The sequence below is a fragment of the Nicotiana attenuata genome, chromosome 7 (genome assembly GCF_001879085.1).
Source record: "Nicotiana attenuata strain UT chromosome 7, NIATTr2, whole genome shotgun sequence".
Lineage (NCBI taxonomy): Eukaryota > Viridiplantae > Streptophyta > Magnoliopsida > Solanales > Solanaceae > Nicotiana > Nicotiana attenuata.
The window spans coordinates 44159065-44171290 of NC_031995.1; positions in this window are offsets into that span (position 1 = coordinate 44159065).

The following is a 12226-nucleotide window of genomic DNA, read 5'->3' on the forward strand; positions in this document are numbered from 1 at the left end:
TGCAAAATTCGAGGTCAATCGGACGTGATTTGATAGGTTTTGGCATCAAATGTAGAAGTTTGAAGTTCTAAAGTTTATTAAGCATGAATTGGGGTGCGATTCATGATTTCGATGTTGTTTGATGTGATTTGAGGCCTCGAGCAGGTCCGTGTTATATTTTGGAACCGGTTGCTGTGATGGACAGGGTCCCGGGGCCCCGAGTGTGTTTCGGGATAGTTTCGAACCAAGTTTGGCTGAGTTGCTGTTGCTGATATCTGGTTCTGGTTTTGTTTTTCGCGAACGCGAAGGACTCCACGTGTTCGCGAAGAAGAATTTGTTGGTTGCTGAATTTGTGTTTCGCATTCGCGGTTGGGTAATTGCGTTCGCGAAGGGTGCAACGCGTTCGCGAAGGGTCGCCTGGTTAAGCTACGCGTTCACAAGCTGGGACTCGCGTTCGCGAAGGGTAATTTTGGAACTAGAGCTGGTATTGCTTCGGGAACGCGAGGGTCTTGCCACGTTTGAGAAGAAGGTCAGACTGGGGACTGTTCTTTTAAAAATCGGGACTTTAGCCATTTTTATCTCATTTCCTCCAAGGGAGCCGACCTAGAAGCAATTTTGGAGCACCATTTTCATCATCAATCATGAGGTAAGTGATTTCTACTAGTTGTGAGTTAAATACAAGGTTTATATATAGATTTAGACATGAAAATTTGTAGAAATTTGGGATTTTGAAGAAAGAACAAGAAATTCATATTTTTGGAATTTGATCATGAAATTGGACATGGAATTTGGAATAAATTATATATTTGAGTTCGTGGTGTTATGGGTAAAGTTCTTCTTCAAAAATTTCGGATTCCGGGCACGTGGGCTCGAGGGTGATTTTTATCGACTTATCGACTTATCGAGCGGAGTTGGAAATTTATTGACTAGTTTTGGAGCGTTGGGCGTCGGTTGAGTTGTTGGAAAGGCTTGGAGCCAACTATGGAACTTCGGGGCGAGGTAAGTCTCTTTTCTAACCTTGTAAGAGGAAATTCACCCCATAGGTGAACTGAATTCATGTGTGCTCTTATTTGCGGGGGCAACATACGCACAAGGTGACAAGAGTCCATACGTAACTACTAATTATGCCTATGTCCGGGTAATTTTAGGCTTACACCATGCCTTGTTGATACTATTATTTGATTATGTTTATATTTTCCTTGGAAAGAGTTTAGATTGAGTATGCTTATTAATTGTCGTGAAAAGAGTTGAAAATTGAGGATTTCAAGATTTGAAATTTCATTTGAATTTCGTATTTTTGAAAAGACTCGAGAAATATTATAATAACTTGAGAAATCTATGTTCAACAACGTCGCAAATATATTCCGCGAGCAGGGTAAATTTTCACTACTCTCATGGGAGCGGGCCGTTTGCCTCGGCAGGTTAATAGAGGCATCTATGGTTCGTGCAGTTCGACCCTCGGTAGTGCACAATTTATATTTATATGTTAGATCGGGCTGTACAACCTCGACATGAATTGCGCATTATAACTCTTTGAAACTAATAATAATTGATATTGCTTCATTTGCTCGAGATATAAATTAATAAATGATGAAAAAGAATTTGGGAATTTCTATTAGTAAAAGGAGTGTTGATTATTTTCGGTTATTGAATTTTCAGCTATATTATGTATTCCATGCTTAAATATAATATCGGCATTTTATTGTTAGCCCATAGTAAGTGTCGGAGTCGAGCCCTCGTCACTACTTCTACGAGGTTAGACTGATACTTATAGGGTACGCGTTGATTTGCGTACTCATACTATACTTGTTGCATATTTTTGTGCAGGTACATATATGTCTAGTGGCCTTGTGGGCGTAGATGCGTGGTTATTACGGGGACTTAGGTGAGCTGCATCCTATGTTACGAGTCCGCATCACGTAGAGTCTCTTTCAGAGTTATTTATGTTTTTCCTGTCTAATTTGTATTCCAGACAGATACTGTATTTTATTTTATCTTCCTAGTTGATGCTCATGCACTTGTGACATCGGGTTTTGGGGGTACTTGAGTTGTTCAGTAGTATAGTTGGGAAAATATTAACACTTACTCTGTAAATTTTATTTCTTATATATAATTGAAGGAACATTATGATTTCAAAATACTAATGAGTAATCTAGTTAATCAATTATTGTTGGCTTGCCTGACAACGGTATTAGGCACCATCACGACCTTTAATGGATATTGGGTCGTGACAACATGGTATTAGAGCACTAGGTTCACTTAGGTCTCACGAGTTATGAGCAAGTCTAGTAGAGTCTAGCGGATCGGTACGGAGACGTTTGTACTTATCTTCGAGAGGCTACAGGGCTGTTCGGAGCACTTCCCTTATTGATTCCTCATCGTGCGATTTGATTCCTTTGAGGCTTATGCCTTTATTTCTTTCCTATTCAATCTTATGCTACAGAAAGCGCTAGTTATCAATTGGGAATCGAGGAATTTTAATGGTACTACAGATGTGGTGCAGGATGTTTCTCCCTGCGTAATTGCTTGGCCGTTACCTTGCGGAAGGCTGTTCTGTCATTTCAGCTCAGTATCTGTAATTCCTATGGTTTTGAAGTTGGGCATTGCTTGTTATGATGATTCATGAGTTGTTATTGCACAGTATGGGTGCAATGGTAGGGTGCTTAATTATGCGTCGAGGCAGTGAATGACTTGAAAGGAGGTTTTACTCAGTGTATGATTCAGAGATTTAGTATTTTATTTCCGGCGGAGGAAAGGCAACCGGTCTATGAGTGCTCAGGTTTGGGTCGATGGGGATAATGAGACGTGGTATTTTCGAGCGTGGTGGAATTTTCATCTGTGATGTGGTATCGTCGTCCTTGTTGAATGCGTTAAGTTTGCCGGTGTTATGGTCTTCTTCAATTTGCCTTAGGGGCAGAGTATTTTGAAGAAGTACAGGGGAAGCGGCTGCCAGAGATCGCAGTGTGAGGTGGTTCAGGATTGAATCGGTGTTCCTGGTGTGGAGGGCTCAAGGAGGATGATCTTCGGGGAGGTATAGAGCTGGTGGCTATTTGTTGGTTCAGGCGCTATAGAGATGGATTTTGATTTAAGGCAACAACTGGCAGCGAAGGAGGGAAGAACATGTGGGAGGTGTCTTGCGGCGGTTAAATTTTTAGAAGGTCAAGTGTGAGAAGTAGAAGTTGAGTAGTTGCTTAAAGGAGAGGATTTGACTAATATGTGACAGAGGCTGAGAAACATATGGGTTCTGTGGTAGGATAGCTACACGCCTTGGGGAAAGTTCAGAGTGATTTGGGATTCATGGTGGACACTGACTAGGTCTACTGACTAATTTGGAATATTGACTACTATACTGAGGAAGATTGGATGTGTCAGGAAGGAGTTTTATTGATATGAAGAGAAATGCAACATGTCTTCGGGTTGGAATGTATTGTCGCACCTTTAGTGAGGTCAATGAGGAGTGAACAGACTTGTAAAGTTGGTGAATGAGCATGGGCTCAAGATGGTTTATTGATTTCGTAGTAATTGTACCCAGTGCAGCGTCATTGGATGATATCGGCATGGAATTCCCACAGGTGGGTTATCTCCTGTGAGTAGGTTAGCGGTTGCATTGTGTTGACAAAGCATCTACGAAGCATTTTACCGGCTATCCGGTAAGAGATCGAATATGTGAATGTGGCTAGCAATTCAGAGTGGTCATGAAAGGTTTAACAGAAAGATTTCGAGGATGGTATTATGCACTTGGCGTATATGCAGATCATATATCGCACCTTAGTCGTGCTCGAGTTTTGTAGCGTATGGCACTATCCGTCTCCCTAGGGATGGTATTATGCACTTGGCGTGCTTGTGGCTAAATTTTCGGGTATTTCGTTGTTATGAGCATTTTAGCTCGTTAAGTATTTCCTTATAGATTATTATATGTGGATCAGGTGTCACGCCACCACGGGTATGTTGTTGGGATCGGGTGACACATAGCCACGGGTAACATGGTTGGATCGGGTTGCACGTCGCAACGGTATCATGTGTGGATCGGGTTGCACGCTGCAATAGTGTGATTTTAAGTACAGTTCCCCAAATCTATCCTTGTGTGTTTGTTTCTCATTTTCTGAGGAAGGTTCATAACATCCTTTCGGTTGTTTGATTAGTTATGTGGGTTAAGTGGTTCTTTCCAGAGTTCGTTTTCCCTTATTTATCACATTCGAGTTTGTAGCTTGTTGGGACATTGTGCCATCATATGAGACTTTTGGCAGTGTCTGAGGTGGCTTATTGCCTGAGCACCTTATACTAGGTGAGACGAGATTATCAGAATTATGATCAGTGCGATTGGGTTTATATAAGGCATATTAAAGGAAAAATATCATTATTCAACTTAGAAGGAGGTAATGGTTCTTGTCAAGAGGAGAGACTCAATGATTTGTTGACTCGGCAGTTGGTTATGAATTTCTACACATCTCTTCCGCCGTGGCAGCATTGCAAGATTTGGATCAGGACTTATATATGGCATGAGGTGTGTTGTGGGCATCGGATTGGAGTTTTGGCTATTGTTATCGGAGGATGATATTATGGTCATGTAAATTGTGCGGTGCATGGTGTGAATTCAGCAAAAATATTCAATCATGTATTGGTGCATTGTGTAGTGTTGGATATGGTGTTCGTATGTTGGAAACAGGCCTGGTAGAGAATTTTGGATGTTGGAATTTGGCTCTAAGGTTTTTGGCTAAATAAACGGGGAATCTTCAGATTGGCCCGAGCTAATGTGCTCAACTGAGTTGTGGTAGCAGGGGTAGGTGCACGAGGTGCTAAACAGTGATTTCAAACAACTCCAGAGCAGTTTTTATCACGTTCGAGAATGAACGTATCTTTAAGTGGGAGAGAATGTAACGACCCAACTGGTCATTTTGAGCTCTAGCGCGTCGTTCGGCAGTTTGTGGCCATGAGTAGCTTCCCTTCAGGTATTATGACTTGTACATGTCGTCGGAATTGAATTTCGGGAAGTTCGGAGTTGATTTGGAAAGAAAATTTCAATATCAGAAGCTTTAAGTTAGAGAATTGACTGAGGTTTGACTTTTGAGTAAACGACCTTGGAACCGGAACTTGAAGGTTAAAACATGTTTGTATAATGATTTTGGACTTGGGCGTATGTCTGGATTAGGTTTTGGATGACTCGGGAGCGTTTCAGCGACTATTGTGGAAAGTTGGCAAGCTGGGAGGATTTCATAAATTTGGGTTGAAGTGCATTTCAATGTTATCGATGTCCGTTTGGGATTATGAGTTTAGGAATAGCTCCGTATGATGATTTTGGTATTGGGAGCGCGTCCGTATATTAGTTTGGAGGTCCGTAGGTTGTTTCGGGGTCATTTGGCGAAAGTTGGAAATTTAAAGGTTTTTGGAAAGTTTGACTAGGAGTGGACTTTTTGATATCGAGGCCAGATTCTGATTCCGTAAGCTGGAGTAGGTCCGTAATGTCAAATGTGACTTGTGTGCAAAATTCGAGGTCAACCGGACGTGATTTGATAGGTTTCGGCATCGAATGTAGAAGTTTGAAGTTCTAAAGTTCATTAAGCATGAATTGAGGTGCGATTCGTGATTTCGACGTTTTTTGATGTGATTTGAGGCCTCGAGCAGGTCCGTGTTATGTTTTGGAACCGGTTTGTGTGATTGGACGGGGTCACGGGGGCCCCGAGTGTGTTTTGGGATCGTTTCGGACCATGTTTGGTTGGGTTGTTGCTGCTGATATCTGGTTCTGGTTTTGTTCTTCGCGAACGCGAAGGAGTTCACGCGTTCGCGAAGAAGAATTTCTTGGCTGCTGATTTTGTGCTTCGCATTCGCGGTTGGGTCATCGCGTTCGCGAAGGGGAAACTGAGCCTATGGGATTTTTATCCTTCGCGTTCGCGAAGGGTGCAACACGTTCGCGAAGGGTCGCCTGGTTAAGCTACGCGTTCGCGAGCTGGGAATCGCGTTCGCGAAGGGTAATTTTGGAACTGGAGCTGGTATTGCTTCGCAAAGTCGAGGGGCTTGCCGCATTTGCAAATAAGGTCGGACTGGGCAGTGTTCTTTTAAAAATCAGGAGTTTGGCCATTTTGATCTCATTTTCTCCATGGGAGCCGACCTAGGAGCAATTTTAGAACACCATTTTCATCATCAGTCATGAGGTAAGTGATTCTACTAGTTATTAGTTAAATACAAGGTTTGTATATGGATTTAGACATGAAAATTTGTAGAAATTTGGGATTTTGAAGAAAGACCTAGAAATTAATATTTTTGGATTTTGACCACAAAATTGGATATGGAATTTGGAATAAATTATATATTTGAGTTCGTGGTGTTAAGGGTAAAGTTCATCTTCAAAAATTTTTGAAATCCGGGCACGTGGGCCCGATGGTGATTTTTATCGACTTTTCGAGCGGAGTTGGGAATTTGTTTAAATTGGATTATAATGAGTATTAGAGTATATATTTATGGATTTGCCCATTTATTGACTAGTTTTGGAGCGTTGGGCGTCGGTTGAGTTGTTGGAAAGGCTTGGGAGCCGGCTATGGAACTTCGGAGCGAGGTATGTCTCTTTTCTAACCTTGTAAGAGGGAATTAACCCCATAGGTGAATTGAATTCATGTGCGCTCTTATTTGGGGAGACTACGTCCGCACGAGGTGATGAGAGTCCGTACGTAACTACTAATTATGCCTATATCCGAGTAGTTTTAGGTTTACACCATGCCTTGTTGATACCGTTATTTGATTATGTTTATTTTTTTTGCCTCTGAAAGAGTTAAGATTGAGTATGCTTATTAATTGCCGTGAAAAGAGTTGAAAATTAGGATTTCGAGATCTGAAAGTTTTCATTTGAATTTCGTATTTTTGAAAAGACTTGAGAAATATTATAATGACTTGAGAAATCTATGTTTAACCGCGTCGCAAATATATTCCGCGAGCGGGGTAAATTTCCACTACTCTCATGGGAGCGGGCAGTTTGCCTCGGCAGGTTATTAGATGCATGTATGGTTCGTGCCGTTCGACCCTCGGCAATGAACATTTTATATTTATATGTTGGATCGGGTCGTACGACCTCAGCATGTATTGCGCATGATAGCTCTTTGGAACTAATAATAATTGACATTGCTTCATTGGCTCGATATATAAATTGTTAAATGATAAAAAAATAATTTGGGAATTTCTATTAGTAAAAGGATTGTTGATTATTTCCGGTTAATGAATTTTTAGCTATATTATGTATTCCATGCTTAAATATAATATCCGCATTTTATTATGAGCCCATAGTAAGTGTCATAGTCGACCTCTCATCACTACTTCTTCGAGGTTAGACTGGATACTTACTGGGTACGCATTTATTTAAGTACTCATGCTACACTTTCTGCACATTTTTCTGCAGGTACATATATGTCTAGTGGGCTTGTGGGCGCAGAGGCATGGTTATTGCGGGGACTTAGGTGAGCTGCATCCTATGTTACGAGTGTGGAACACACAGAGTCTCCTTCACAGTTATTTATATTTTTCTTGTCTAATTTGTATTACGGACAAATGCTGTATTTTGTTTTATCTTCCTACTTCATGCTCATGCATTTGTGATACCGGGTTTGAGGGTAATTGAGTTGTTCAGTAGTATAGTTGGAAAAATATTACCACTTACTCTGTAAATTTTATTTCTTACTATTTAATTGAAGGAAAATTATGATTTCAATATACTAATGAGTAATCAAGTTAATCAATTATTGTTGGCTTGCCTGACAGCGGTGTTAGGCACCATCGTAAACTTTAATGGATTTTGGGTCGTTACAACATGCTATTAGAGCACTAGGTTCACTTAGGTCTCTCGAGTCATGAGAAAGTCTAGTAGAGTCTTGCTGATCGGTATGGAGACGTCTGTACTTATCTTCAAGAGGCTACAGGGTTGTTAGGAGCACATCCCTTCTTGATTCCTCATCGTGCGATTTGATTTCTTTGAGGCTTATGTCTTTATTTCTTTCCTATTCAATCTTATGTGACCAGAAGCGCTAATTATCAATTGGGAATCGAGGAATTTTAATGTACCACAGATGTGGTAAAGGATGTTTCTCCCTGCGTAATTGCTTGGGCTATTATCGTCGCCTTGCGAAAGGCTATTCTGTCATTTCAGCTTAGTATCAATAATTCCTATGGTTTTGAAGTTGGGCATTGGTTGTTATGATGATTCATGAGTCATTGTCGCACGGTATGGGTGCAACGGTAGGGTGCTTATTTATGTGTCGAGGCAGTGAATGACTTGAAAGGAGGTTTTACTCAGTGCATGATTCAGAGATTTAGTATTTTATTTCCGGCGAAGGAAAGGCAATCGGACTACGAATGCTCAAGTTTGGGTTGATGGGGTAACGAGACTTGGTATTTTCGAGCGTGGTGGTATTTTATCCTTGATGTGGGTCGTCGTCTTGTTGAATGCGTTAAGTTCGCCGGTGTTATGGTCTTCTTCAATTTGCCTTTGAGGCAGAGTATTTTGAAGTAGTGCCGGGGAAGCGGCTATCAGAGATCGCAGTGTGCGATGGTTCAGTATTGAATCGGTGTTCCTGGTGTGGAGGGCTCAAGGAAGATGATCTTCGGGGAGGTTTATAGCTGGTGGCGATCTGTTGGTTCAGGTGCTACAGAGATGGATTTTGATTTAAGGCAACAACTAGGCAGCGAAGGATGAGGAAGGACATGTGGGATGTGTCTTGCGGCGGTTAACTTTCCAGAAGGCCAAGTGGGAGAAGCAAAAGTCGAGTAGTTTCTTAAAGGAGATGGTTTAACCAAAGTGTGAGAGTGGCAGAGCAGCATATGGGTTCTGTGGTAGGATAGCTACACACCATGGGGAAAGTTCAGAGTGATTTGGGATTCATGGTGGACAGTAACTAGGTCTACGGACTAATTTAGAATATTGACTACTGTATTGAGGAAGATTGGATGTGTCACGAAGGAGTTTGCTTGATATGATGAGAAATGCAACATGGGTTCGGATTGGAATGTATTTTCACACTTTCAGTGAGGTCAATGGGGAGTGAACGAACTTGTACAACCGGTGAATGAGCACGAGCTCAGGATGGTTTACTGATTTCATCGTAATTGTACCTAGTGCAACGTCGTTGGATGATATCGGCATGGAATTCCCACAGGTGGGATATCTCCTGTGAGCAGGTTAGGCGTTGCATTGTGTTGACAAAGCTTCTACAAAGAATTTTACCCGCTATCTGGTAAGGGATCGAATATGTGAATGTGGCTAGCAATTCAGAGTGTCCATGAAATGTTTAACAGAAAGATTTCGAGGAATTTAGTGGGTTGATTGTGCAAGATCATGTCAATGATGAAGAAGGAATCTTGGTGGGTTCCAGGGTTATGAAATGGTAGCTTCAAGCTAAGTGGGAGAGCCCCACCATCTATGAATTGATTGGGTGGTTGTCTACTTATGAGATTTCTGGTTATCGGCATATTGGTGGGTTATTACGACTAAGGAAAGAAAATGTCGGCGGTAATTTGGGCAAAGGACTTGAGGAATTTGTGCTATATTTGTCCTTATCAATCCATGTTGAGGCTATGGAAAGACTCAGAGGTTATGCTTCGTGTAGATGTGGTGTACAAGGAAAGGAATTCAGTCGAGTGCTTCCTTGAGAGAGTGTTCATGTGCTAGCAAAGCCTTGGAGTTGATTATATTCGGGATCAAGTCGGGGTGGGTGACTCTCAACAACGGTACTAGTGGATTCAAAAGTTAAAGTACGGTGCCTAAGGATTTCGAGTCCGTAGTATGGTTAAGTATCGAGCTTTTGCAGCGGGTTATGAAAGGGGCTTGGAGTGTTCTATGTTATCTTCGGCCTACGGTATTAGAGGAGTGGGAGAAATAACTTTGGAATCATAAGGAAATTATCAGAATGGGTGTACCAGTTACAGATGCAAATATGCGCATAAGGAGGGTATGAGATGGTTCGTGGGTTTTGAGAAAGCGTGGTCTCGTGAAATGAGGTCCACTCAGGATGAGTGCGTATTTGGGTTCATTATATTTTGAATGGAGCTATTATTATTCCTCAGGCAAGTCCAAAGTAAATTAGACGAAGTCGGATCGGTTTGCAATGGTTGAATTGACATAATGGTGGCAATGATCAGTTCCTTCGGCATGTTAAGTTATGCATGTGATTGGTGGCGGTACGTGTAAGGCTTGACGACCGCCGTAATTTGATTTATTTGGAGGTATTCGATTATAATCGCTTGTTATGTATAGATGGATCCCGTAAGAGTTATGGTGGTTTAGACCACAACTTGAGGTTCGTATTTTCTACGGTTACGGGAGTTCAATCATGTGTTGCAATGGTTCTTTGAAATGAGTTAATTGAAAGGTTTCTATATGATGAAGTATCTATTCTATTAGTGGTTCAGGAGTTGTGATTAAATTCTTGTACTCCTACGTATTGGCATGATAGGTGTAGTGAGCGGCATGGGAATTGGAAGTTGAGGATCAATGTTGCAGTTTGGTGTTGGCAAGAATATCACGAGCTCGGATGAGCAAGAAAGGATTCAGATGGTTAGAGTAAACTGGTATTGTCTTTAGCATCACCTGAGATCGGTGTCCTGTGTAAGAGACTTTGTGTACTGATTGCGAATTCTTTATTTGCCTTACAACATTAGTGTGGCCGGTGGTAAGGATGTGCAGACTTGTTACCTGGTGCGGAAGGTCGTGGGAGCGTGTCCCACGAGAAGATTGTATAAGTGTGACATGTACTCGCTTGATTGATTAAAGATTTAAAACCAAGTGTGGAGATTTTGGTACCATCGCTAATGTGAGAGTTTAGGCCTGAAAGGCGCTCTATTCATTTGGTTTTCGAATTGTGGAAGTTTGTTCGGGATTCGACGGTTGTTGTTATGTGTCATGAATAGGTCGTTGTGGGTCCTTGAGAGGTTATTTGCCCAAGCATGGTATGATCAGAATCGGTTGGGGTCCACTGATGGGTCCAAATGTGGATGTGTACTCTACACCAGCCTGGGTGTGTTTATTCAGCACGACATTCCTTATGGAGGAGTATTCGGACGTTGGATGTTATTTCGTCGTCGGCTATTTCATGTAATACTCTATTGTGCCGTGTGGGTTGTGAGATGACTTGATTAATTGCATATGTGTTGAGGTTTCGTATAGCGATGGTGTTCTGTAAGCAGGATGGCTCTCGAGATGTAGATCATATATCGCACCTTAGTCGTGCTCGAGTTTTGTAGCGTATGGCGCTATCTGTCTCCCCAAAGATAGTATTATGCACTTGGAGTGCTTGTGGCTGAATTTTCGGGTATTTCATAGTTATGAGCATTTTAGCTTGGTAAGTATTTCCTTATAGATTATTATGTGTGGATCGAGTGGCATGCCGCCACGGGTATGTTGTTGGGATCGGGTGGCACGCCGCCATGGGTAACATGGTTGGATCGGGTTGCACGACACAACGATATCATGTGTGGATCAGGTTGCACGCCGCAACAGTGTGATGTTGAGTACAGTTCCCCATATCAATCCTTGTGTGTTTTGTTTCTCATTTTCTAAGGTTCATAACATCCTTTCGGTTGTTTAATTAGTTACATGGGTTGAGTGGTTCTTTTCGGAGTTCGTTTTACCTTATGTATCACATTAGAGTTTGTAGCTTGTTGGCATATTGTGCATCAATATGAGACTTTTGGCAGTGCCTGAGGTGGCTCATTTCCTGAGCAACTTATACTGGGTAAGACGAGATTATCAGATTTATGATCAGTGCGATCGGGTTTATATAAGGCATATTAAAGGACAACTATTGTTATTCAGCTCAAAATGAGGTAATGGTTCTTGTCAAGAGGACAATGATTTGCTGACTCGGTAGTTGGTTATCAATTTCTACACATCTCTTCTGTCGTGGCAGCATTGCAAGAGTTGAATCAGGACTTATATGTGCCATGAGGTGTGTTGTGTGCATTGGATTGGAGTTTCGGCTATTGTTATCGGAGGATATTATTATGGTCATGTGAATTATGCGGTGCATGGTGTGAATTCAGCAAAAGTATGCAATCATGTATTGGTGCATCGTGTAATGTTTGATATGGTGTTCGTATGTATGAAGCATGCCTGGTAGATTCGGATGTTGGAATTTGGATCTAAGACTATTTGGCTAAATAAATGGGGAATCTTTAGATTGGCCTGAGCTAATGTGATCAAGTGAGTTATGGTAGCACGGGTAGGTGCACGAGTTGTTAAAGCCTCCATTGTAGTTTGTTTAAATTCCTTAAG